The sequence below is a fragment of the Oryctolagus cuniculus genome, unplaced genomic scaffold (assembly GCF_964237555.1).
Source record: "Oryctolagus cuniculus unplaced genomic scaffold, mOryCun1.1 SCAFFOLD_55, whole genome shotgun sequence".
NCBI classification, from domain to species: domain Eukaryota; kingdom Metazoa; phylum Chordata; class Mammalia; order Lagomorpha; family Leporidae; genus Oryctolagus; species Oryctolagus cuniculus.
Window position 1 is genome coordinate 791,527 of NW_027208214.1, and position 11,373 is coordinate 802,899.

The 11,373-nt window shown below is 47.0% G+C and overlaps 1 pseudogene; it reads left to right on the top strand.

Annotated features, from left to right (window-relative positions):
* The first annotated feature begins 1,372 nt into the window (after positions 1-1,372).
* On the top strand, positions 1,373-4,839 carry LOC138847937 (transcription factor SOX-2-like; annotated as a pseudogene).
* The last annotated feature ends 6,534 nt before the right edge of the window (positions 4,840-11,373 follow it).

Consider the following 11,373-nt stretch of genomic DNA (forward strand, 5'->3'; position numbering starts at 1 on the left):
GGCCGTTGCAGCCATCTGGGGATTGAACCAAGGGATGGAAAGCCAACTCTCTCTCTCTCTCTTTCTCTCTCTCTCTCTCTTTCTCTCTCTCTCTCTGCCTCTTCCTCTCTCTGTGTAACTCTTGCAAATAAAATAAATAAATTTAAAAAAAATAAGTAAGCAATTGTAGGTTTTCCTGCTGTCCTCTAAGCAGGACTGGGCTTAGAGGGTTACAGCAACACAGGGTGAAGGGGAAAGCAATAATGGATCCTAGGATGCTTAGTCACTAACTGAAAAGTGGTGAGCAGGTTCATCCACAGAAGACTCTGCACTGCATGGAGAACCATGAGGTTTAATGGAGATCCAGAACTAAGCTACTTGTAGATTTTACATGTTGTTGCTGTTATAACTCTTACGTAAAATAGTTATGCCTCAGCCACTGATCTAATGAAAGTCTGAAATAAGCAGCATAACTCTAATCATTGTTATGAAATTAGTCTAGTTTCCTTCCATTCTATCCTGAAACTTTATCAACAAAAATGGAAAAAAAGCTTGTGAATCTAAAATAGGAAATCCTTGGTAGGCAGGTATTATATCAATATTTGTCTTTGAATATTAGAATGTTTCTTTAAAAACCCTTAAAAATATTCACTCATTAAAAGACATATTCTTACACTTTCATTATATCCAGAAGACAGATTGTATTTTTAACCTGTCATGTTATTTTAATGCTAAGTTTGGTAAACAAAATACTCATAACTAGGTTAATTAACAGTTGGAGAAATTTAGATAAATGTAATTATTCCTATTGCCCTTTTTTAGGGTGAAAAAACAAATTTTTGTGATAACTAATGGTGTGGCAGATAAAGCTGCTGCCAGTGATCCTAATATCCCATATGGGTGCCAGTTTGTGTCCCAGTGGCTCCACTTCTGACCCAACTTCCAGCTAATGCCCTGGGTAACCCAGAAGAAAATGGCCAAAGTGCTTGGGCCCCTGCTACCCATGGGGGAACCTGGCTCCTGGCTTTGGCCCAGTCAGTTTGTGGCCATCTGGGGAATGAGCTGGTGGATGGAGTACCTCTCTGTCTCTGTGTCTTCCTCTGTGTAACTCTTTCAAATAAATAAACTCAATTTTTTCAAAAAAAAGAAATACTTAGCTATTTTTACTCCATGAATAACTATTTAATATTATTTAAACACTTTTAGGATATATATATATATATATATATATCTTCCAAAAAATTTAAAATATATATGGATGTATATATAAATAAAATAAATTTATAATGGTATGTACCTATATATAAATATATATGAAAATGCTAGATATATTATATTCCCAAAAGCTTTTGCAGCCACTTCTCTCACCTCGGATGCCTAAGGCCGTCCTGTGATGAACACGGGTTTCCCTCGAGGTCCCAACAGAGAATCTCAGGGCGCCTCCAGCCGCCCAGCTCACAATAACCGTAACCTAGCAACGCCCTTAAACACAAGTGCGCAAGCGCGCCTCCAGAGGGTAGTAGATGTTGGTGGACTTGACCGAGTGTTGGGGTCATTGTGGGAATAAAACACTCATGCTGCACTGACCAGGGCTCAGGTGGCGTGGGGTTTCAGGATGCTGAAGACCTTGTCCGGAGTAGACGCCCTTAAAATCCCTCTCCACAGCTCCTGCTCCTCAGTTTATGCTCCCGCCACGTCCCTCTGAGTCCTGGGCGGCTGCAGTGGGAATTTAACAGATGCGAAGACAAAGTTGTGCTCTTGTGATTTCAGAAACTGGCACATGTGCCATCTAGGTCAATCTTAAGAAATCAAAGCAGGCCTTCCAGAAAAAATGTCTTCAGGCCTCTTGCATTTGCCCAGCCTTTACATTTTCTTTACTTTTAGTTTTTACTGTTATTTCCCTTAATTGGATTTTTAGTTGATCCATGCATTATTTTGAAACATGGTGTAATATTTATAAACTTTCTAAAATGAATGTTCACTTGATCCACAAACAGTTCATGATTTGACGGTATGTTAAGATGCCCCATTGTTTTACTTGAAATTCCTGTTTTTCCCATTTCTGGCTTTTTCATTGTGTTCCATCAAATGTTCTGCTTTTTATTCTTGTTTTTCCTGATCCATGCATTCTTTATTCCATTACCAGCCCCTGTGCACCCATTAAAACAACAGTAGGGAATCCAGCAATCACTACAGTCCAGTTGCACCACGATCCGAGGCTTATGGTGCTTTAAAGCTTTTAATTTTGAGGAAAAAAAGGAGAAATCAAGACAAAGAAACCCCCAACCCATACCCACAACCATTACAAACAAGAGTGTCAATTGTTCAATCAACAACGGGAGTTACTCTGCACTTACTCCCCATGTAGGATCTCTGTCCTTAATGTGTTGTACTTTGAGAATTAATGGTAAAACTTGTCTTCAAACAGTACTTTACACTTTGTGTGTCTATGTGGGTATAAACTGTTGGAATCTTTACTTAGTATATATACTAAGTTATCTGTGTATAAAGATAATTAAAAATGAATCTTAACGAAGAATGGGATGGGAGAGGAAGTAGGAGATGGGATGGTTTGTGGGCGGGAGGGTGGTTATGGAGGAAAAAAACCGCTATAATCCAAAAGTTGTACTTCTGAAATTTATATCTATTAAATAAAAGTTTTCAAAACAATACAAGTATTAGAGCAATTCTAAGCATTTTACAATCTGATGCCCCAGAAGGGCTCCACTCTTGGGGTCAGTGCTCAGAGAGAGGCCGATGACCTCAGCTTCGCCCCCAAACGACCAGCAGGTGAGAGACTTAAGAAATCCTCTCGGTGCTGGGACAGCCAGGAAGCAGTCAGTCTTCCTGGAGTCCAGACAGGCCACATGCAGAGCGGATGCCAGAGGGCAGCACAGGACAAGCGCACACAGCGCCGTGCTGAAAAACATGACGGAAGCAGGTGTTCAGGTTGAAAAATATTTGTGTTACCCGGAGAAAACCCCATGAGAGCCAAAAGATGGTGAATTTTCTATCTCCATGGTTTGGCCAAAGCGCAAACCACTGGTCAGAGGCAGACAAGCCCTCTTAGTCTGGGTAGATGAGAGTAAAGAAAGCAGATGCCACGGGCAGAGACAGCACTGGGAATCAGGACACTAGTTGAGGAGACTTATGTATGCCTCCATCCCCAGAGATATGAACCTTTGCCGATTCAAGCCTCACAGATTCTCCCTGTTATACATAAATAAACATAACGACAATAGAAGACCGTTGTCTATTAGCTTGCTCCAAAAAGCATCAGGAGTTGCCCAGGCATAGAAGAGAGTGTTTGCAAAAGGGGAAAGTAGTTTGCTGCCTCTTTAAGACCGAGACCGAGAGAAAGAAGAGAACGAAAAGCCTTTCCAGTAATAATGATAATAATAATAATAACAACAACAACAACAGTTGGTGGTGGTGGCGGTGGCACTGGCTGGAGACAGAGGGAAGCGCTGCTTTTTGATCCCGATTCCAGTCTCTCAGTCTCTCTCTCTCTCTCCCCCTCTCTCTCTCCCCCAAATCTCTCCTCATCTGGTCTCCTCGGGAAGCCCCGAGGAGGTGCTCACAGCACCTCTGCCCCTTCCCCTCCTCCTCTCGCCCCGTCCGCAGGCCCCGAGTCCCAGCCAACAAGGGTGGGGCCAGGCCCGCGCACAGCGCCCACAGGTGCAACAGGACCGAGACGGAGCCGGAGCCGCCGGGCCCGCGCATACGCAGCGCCCGCAGGTACAGCAGGATGGAGACGGAGCGGAGCCGCCGGGCCCGCGGCAGACTTCAGGGCGGGGGGGGGGGGGGGGGGGGACGGGCGACAACCACAACCGTCCGGATCGCGTCAGGCGGCCCATGAACGCCTTCCTGGTGCGGTCCCGCGGGCAGCGGTGCAAGATGGCCCAGGAGAACCCCGCGATGCACAACTCGGAGACCAGCAAGCGCCTGGGCGCCGAGTGGAAACCCTTGTGGGAGACGGAGAAGCGGGCGTTCACCAACGAGGCCGAGCGGCTGTGAACGCTGCACGTGGAGGAGGAGCACAGGGTTATAAATTCCGGCCCCGGTGGATCAGTGCACGCTGCCTGGCGGGCTGCTGGACCCAGCGGCCACAGCAGGTGAGCGGGGTGGGGGGCGGGTACCGGCCTGGGCGCGGGCGCGAACCAGCGCGTGGACAGCTACAGCGCAATGCAGGACCCGCTGGGCTGCCTGCAGCTCCCGGCACCGCCTAGATGCAGCCCAGGCAGCCTGCGATGTGAGCGCGCTGCAGTACAACTCCAGGAGCAGTTCCAGGACATGCATGGAGGGCTCTCCCACCTACAGCACGTCCTACTCGCAGCAGGGCACTCCGGCATGGTGCTAGGCTCCAAGGGCTCGGGGGTCAAGTCCAAGGCCAGCTCCAGCCCCCAGCCCCCAGCCCTGTGGTTGCCTCTTTCTCCCACTCCAGGAAGCCCTGGAATACGGCATGTTGATGACTAGGCCCAATGCCTGTCCCGGAGTCGATGTTCCTAATCAATATACTCCATGGATCATATAGAGCCTGATCACCTGGAAGGCCCCCTTCGTGTCTAGCTGAAGTCTTCCATGAGGCAATTCTAACAACTTCGCTCTTCCCCAGTTATTAATGGGGCAAAAATGTCTGCAACTGAAAACCCACGAGCACCCACTCCTTCCAAATTGCTCTCTGCCTCCCAAACAGTTTTTAAGAAACAGGACAAAGATGGAGACATTTGTCTGGATAGAGGGAGTCAGTTGATTTTCAGCTAAAATACTGCTCTTGACTCAATCACAATCAAAATCTCAGAGTCTGGGGATGGTGTTATGGCATAGCAGATAAAGCCACCAGCTACAACACCAGCGTCCCATGTGGGAGTTGGTTCGAGTCTTAGCTGTTCCACATCTGATCCAGCTCCCTGCTCAGTGGCCTGGGAAAGCAGTGGATGATGGTCCAAGTGTTTGGGCCCCTGCTACCCATGTGTGAGACCTCGATGAACCTTCTGGCTCCTGGCTTCCACCTGGCCCATTGCTGGCCATTGTCCAATCTGGGTGGTGCACCAGCAGTTGGAAGCTTGCTCTCTCTGTCTCTTTCTCTCTCTATGAATTTGAAAAATAAATCTTTAAAATAAATAAAATCTCAAAACATATTTTCATTAAATTTGTATAGAATAAATGATTTGCATAGACTTAAAATTCATCTCAAATGATAATCAATATTGCCAAGAGAATCCTGAAAGAAAAAAATACAGGTGAAAGCTTTCTAACTGTAGCAGACTTTTAAATGTTAACATGTTCTATCCTTTCATTTTATTTTAGCAGCAGAGAGTGACAGACACAGAAAGAGATCATCTTGTCACTGGCCCACTCCCCAAGTGCCAGCCACAAATGGGATGTGGTCCAGGAAGAAAACAGGAGCCTGGACTCGATCCAGGACCCCAGGGAGTCCTGTATGGGCTGAGGGCATCCACGTCGTCTAAACCAGTGTTCCAAACACTCATTCCAGTGCACTGCATGTTTTGTAGATAAGCAAACATTTTAGTACTCATTTGAAACACTGAGTTACAATGAGGGAGGGAGGGAAGGAGGGAGAAGTAGAGCGAAAGGGTGGTGGGAGGCAGGGAGGGAGGGAGAGAATGAGGGAGGGCGGGAGGGGGAGGGGGAGAGAGAGAGAGAGAGAATCTTCCATCCACCGGTTCACTCCCCAGATGGCCGCAATGTCCAGGGCCCAGCCTGGAGGCAGCCAGGAGCCGGGAGCTTCATTCGGGTCTCCCTTGTGGTGGCAGGGGCCATGCACATGGACCATGTCCGCTGCTTTTCCCAGGACATCAGCTGGGAGCTGAATCGGAAGTGGAGCAGCTGGGACACAGACCCGATGGGATGCCGCGTGATAGGCCACGGCTTTCCCAGCAAGGCCACAATGACTGCCCCTAGAGCACCGAGTTAGAGCACTGACCATCCGGAACGGCGCCTCCGTCTGACGCAGTCTGGGAGGGCTGCACTGCCCTTCACTCACGCTCGGGCCGCCCCTGCCCCTCGCCTTGTGCCCTGCTTGTCCTGCAGCGGCAGGCGCCAGGCCGCCCTGATGCCAGGCCCCAGGATGAACGGGCATCTCGCTGGGAGAACTGCGGCGGCTCTTCACTGCCCTCCCTGCCCGAGCATCAGCTCCGCCAAGCCGGCCTTCCTGCCGCCAAACCCACCTACGCCGAGCTTGTGCCCGAGCGGCGAGGCCCAGGGTCACCGGCCTGAGCGGCCGCCGCGGCTCCAGCCCCTGCCTCTGCAGACTAAGGAGGGCCCGGGCGCAGATCCCAGAGTTTGCAGCCTGCAGCGAGCGAGCGCGCGACTGGCAACACCGGCAGCGCGAGGTGGACGCGGCCGAGGTGTTGTTCGCGCCCTCGGCCAGGCACGACCCGCGGAGCTGCAGGTTGGTGGCCCGCCCGCCCTGCAGCCGCTGCGCGCTGCTCTTCTCCCACACGGGCACGCGGAGGACCAGGGCCAGATGTCAGCTTCCATGTCGGCCTCGGCTCGCGCATCAGATGCAGCGTATGGGATTCCTCGGTCTACGGCTTGAGCCCGGCCAGCCCCCCAGAACCGCCATGCAGACCCGCAGGTGCTGCGCCCTGGGCAGGGTCCCAGTCCCGAGAACTTCGTCCTCTGCAGGCAGAGCCCGGGACTGCGGCCGCGGGGGACTCGGCCTCGCGGGGCCGCGCGCGCTCGTCCTCTGCTGCCCCCTGGCGTCCGCTCTGCGCGTGGCCTGTCCGGACCCCAGGAAGACTGACCGCTTCCTGGCTGTCCCAGCACCGAGGGGATTTCTGGTCTCCTCTCACCTGCGGGTCGTTCTGGGGTGAGCATGAGGTCCTCGGCCTCTCTCACGGCCTGGCCGTGTGTGAGCGCTGACCCCGGGGGTGAAGCCCTTCTGGGCATCAGGTGTGCAAGATGCTTAAATTGCTGTATGACTTTATGACTTGTATCGGATGCTGGTATGGGTTGTATCGGATACGGGTATTTCTCTTGTTTCTCCTTTTTTCCCTCAAAGTTAAAAGCGTTAAAGCACTGTAAGCCTCGGATCGTGGTGCAACTGGACTGTAGTAATTGCTGGGTTGTCTACTGTTGTTTTAATGGGGCACAGGGGCTGGTAATGGAATAAAGAATGCATGTATAGGGAAAAAAGAATACAAAACAGAACATTTAATTGGGCACAATGAAAAAGACAGAAACGGGAAAAAAGGGAATTTCAAGTAAAAAAAAATGGGGCATTTTAACATACCATCAACTCATGAACTGTTTGGGACAAGTGAACATTCATTTTAGAAAGTTTATAAATACAACACCATGTTTCAAAATAATGCATGGATCGACCTAAAGAATCCAATTAAGGGAAATAATATAAAAACTAAATGTAATGAAAATGTAAAGGCTGGGCAAATGCAAGAGGCTTGAAGACATTTTTTCTGGAAGGCCTGCTTTGATTTCTTAAGATTGACCTAGATGGCACATGTGCCAGTTTCTGAAATCACAGAGCACAACTTTGTCTTCGCATCTGTTACATTCCCACTGCAGCCGCCCAGGACTCAGGGGGACGTGGCGGGAGCATAAACTGAGGAGCAGGAGCTGTGGAGAGGGATTTTAAGGGCGTCTACTCCGGACGAGGCCTTCAGCATCCTGAAATCCCACGCCCCTGAGTCCTGGGCGGTGCAGACGGCTTCCACAGGCTCCAGTGGTTCGTCTCCACAATGACCCCAACACTCGGTCAAGTCCACCAACATCTGTAAACAATCTAATCCCTCAGTTTTACCAGGTGGGAATCATGCACATGCACACTAAGCACACTTGGTTGCCGGACTTCTGTGTGCAGGCACAGTGACTGCCCTCTAGAGATGCGCTTGCGCACTTGTGTTTAAGGGCGTTGCTAGGTTACAGTCATTGTGAGCTGGGCGGCTGGAGGGGCCCTGAGATTCTCTGTTGGGACCTCGAAGGAAACCCGTGTTCAGCACAGGACGGCCTTGGGCTTCCAAGGAGAGAGAAGTGGCTGCAAAAGCTTTTGGGAATATATCTAGCGTTTTCATATATTTATATGTAGGTATATACCATTATAAATTATTTTATTTATACATCCATATATATTTTAAATGTTTTTGGAGGATATACATATATAATCTCCTAAAAGTGTTTAAATAATATTAAATAGTTGTTTATGGAGTAAAGATAGCTAAATTATTCTTTTTTAAAAAAAGTTGAGTTTAGGCCCACGCTGTGGCTCACTAGGCTTATCCTACGTCTGCGGCGCCAGCAGTCTGGATTCTAGTGCTGGTTGGGGCGCTGGTTCTGTCCCGGTTGCTCTTTTCCAGTCAGCTCTCTGCTGTGGCCCGGGAGTGCAGTGGAGGATGGCCCAAGTGCTTGGGCCCTGCACCCACATGGGAGACCAGGAGGAAGCACCTGGCTCCTAACTTCAGATCGGCGCAGCTCGCAGGCTGTAGCAGCCATTTGTGGGGTGAACCAACAGAAGGAAGACCTTTCTCTCTGTCTCTCTCTCTCTGTCTAACTCTTTCTGTCAAAAAAATTGAGTTTATTTATTTGAAGAGTTACACAGACAGAGGAAGACAGATACAGAGACAGAGAGATACGCCATGCACTGGCTCATTCCCCTGATGGCCACAATAGTCAGGAACTGATTGGGCCAAAGCCAGGAGCCAGGTTCCCCCATGGGTAGCAGGGGTCCAAGCACTTGAGCTGTCTTGCTCTGTTTTACCCAGTGCATTAGCTGTAAGTTGGATCAGAAGTGGAGCCACTGGGACACAAACCAGCACCCATGTGGGTTGTAGGGATCACTGGCAACAGCTTTATCTCTCATACCACAATCCTGGACCCCAACATTATTTCTTGTTTTGTAGTTGTCTTCTGTGTCTGAAGAAACAAGTTAGTTCCTTTGGTTAACTATAGGAATTAATAAAAATATTTAGTTGCACTAGGTATAATAATTAGAAATATAACTATGTATATTAGATAATAGATATTATTTTTAACTCCTTATTAAGTTATTATAAGATGAATATCACATGTATTGCTTGTTTATTATACTGATAAATTTTTCACCTATAAGTTTCCTTAAACTTATAGGTAAAATATTGAGATTATAGCCTATTTATATGTTTATGTATATCTTTGTATGCATTCATATAAAGGTATATTTATAAATCCTTTTATACAAAGTTGTACACTGATAATGTGCCAGAAGACTAAAATTATTATTTGAATATTTTTATGTGTATGTGGATTGATGGAAGTTATTTTTCATGAAGTTATTGTGTTAACTCTTGGTGTTTCTCAATATCTTCTAAAATCATCTTGTAAAAAAATACTTACTTTTAAACAAAAAGATAATTTCCTTTTTCAACTCTTTATTGGTGAGTGATTTCACAGTGTTAAGTGTATATATTTCTTTCTTTAGATGTTTATGACTTACACCTTGTCCCTTGTAACAACAATTCATAGTTTTATCCTCCCTACATGTAGCATAATACAACTACTAAGAAGTCTTTATGCCCAAATTGCATTTTTGTTTCATAAAATGGTAATCAGGTAACACAAAAATTTGCTTTTTCATCCTAAAAAAGAAGGGGCAATGGGAATAACTACATTTATCTAAATTTTTCCAACTTTTAATTAACCTAGTTATGAGAATTTTGTTTACTAAAAAGCATTAAAAAAACGTGCAAGTTAAAAATAAAATTTATCTTCTGGATGTAATGAAAATATAACAATATGTATTTTAATGAGTGAACATTTTCAAAAGTTTTTTAAGAAACCCACTCACATTCAAAGACAAATATTGGCTGGTGCCATGGCTCACTAGGCTAATCCTCCACACTCCGGGTTCTAGTGCTTATTGGGGCCCCGGTTCTGTCCCAGTTGCTCCTCTTCCAGTCCAGCTCTCTGCTGTGGTCCGGGAGTGCAGTGGAGCATGGCCCAAGTGCTTGGGCCCTGCACCCGCATTGGAGACCAGGAGGAAGCACCTGGCTCCTGGCTTCGGATCAGTGCAGCGCACCAGCCATGGCAGCCATTTGGGGAGTAAACCAATGGAAGGAAGACCTTTCTCTCTGTCTCTATCTCTCACTGTCTAACTCTGTCTGTCAAAAAAAAAAAGACAAATATTGATATATAATACCTGCCTACCAAGGATTTCCTATTTTAGATTCACAAGCTTTTTTTCCATTTTTCTTCATAAAGTTTCAGGATAGAATGGAAGGAAAATAGACTAATTTCATAACAATGATTAGAGTTATGCTGCTTATTTCAGACTTTCATTAGATCAGTGGCTGAGGCATAACTATTTTACATAAGAGTTATAACAGCAACAACATGTAAAATCTACAAGTAGCTTAGTTCTGGATCTCCATTAAACCTCATGGTTCTCCAAGCTGTGCAGTCTTCTGTGGGTGAACCTGCTCACCACTTTTCAGTTAGTGACTAAGCATCCTAGGATCCATTATTGCTTTCCCCTTCACCCTGTGTTGCTGTAACCCTCTAAGCCCAGTCCTACTTTTTCATTTAGTCACAGCAGGAAAACCTACAAATACTTCTTTTTTAAGATTTATTTATTTTATTTGCAAGAGTTATATAGAGAGAAGGAGAGGGAGAGGGAGAGGGAGAGGGAGAGGGAGAGGGAGAGGGAGAGGGAGAGAGAGAGAGAGAGAGAGAGAGAGAGAGAGAGAGAGGAAGGTCTTCCATTGGCTGGTTCAATCCCCAGATGGCTGCAATGGCCAGAGCTGAGCCGATCAGAAGCCAGGAGCCAGGAGCTTCTTCCAGCTGAGCCAGAAGCTTCTTCTGGGTCTCCCATGTGGGTGCAGGGGCACAAGGACTTGGACTATCTTCTACTCCTTTCCCAGGCCATAGCAGAGAGCTGGATCAGAAGTGTAGTGGCTGGGTCTTGAACCGGCACCCATAATGGGATGCTGGCACTGCAGGCGGCAGCTTTACCTGCTAAGCCATAGTGCCAGCTCCTCAAGTATTTCTTTTTTTTTCACTGTTCAAGGTTTATTTAATGATTTAGTTGGTATGACACATGGATAGCTGGTTGCATTGCTATATGTAGATCTTTCTTTTTACATTATGTGCAGTGTACACTACTCATACATACAATACACAAAATAAGATCCTTTAGAACAGTTATGCACAAGACATGCAATATTGAGTTTATACAATATTGGATCCCAGGTTATGACTGACTAGGAAAAAAAGTTGGACTAAGCACATTTGGTGAAGGGACCAGAAGTTACGTAGCACACAGTAAACGCACGTCTAGTCGGAAGGGCAACTGGAGCTCGTGCAACACAGGCAGTGGCACCTCAGAGGTGGGGAACTATAACTTAGGCTGACCAGCTCAGGATGACACAAAGTCAGTGT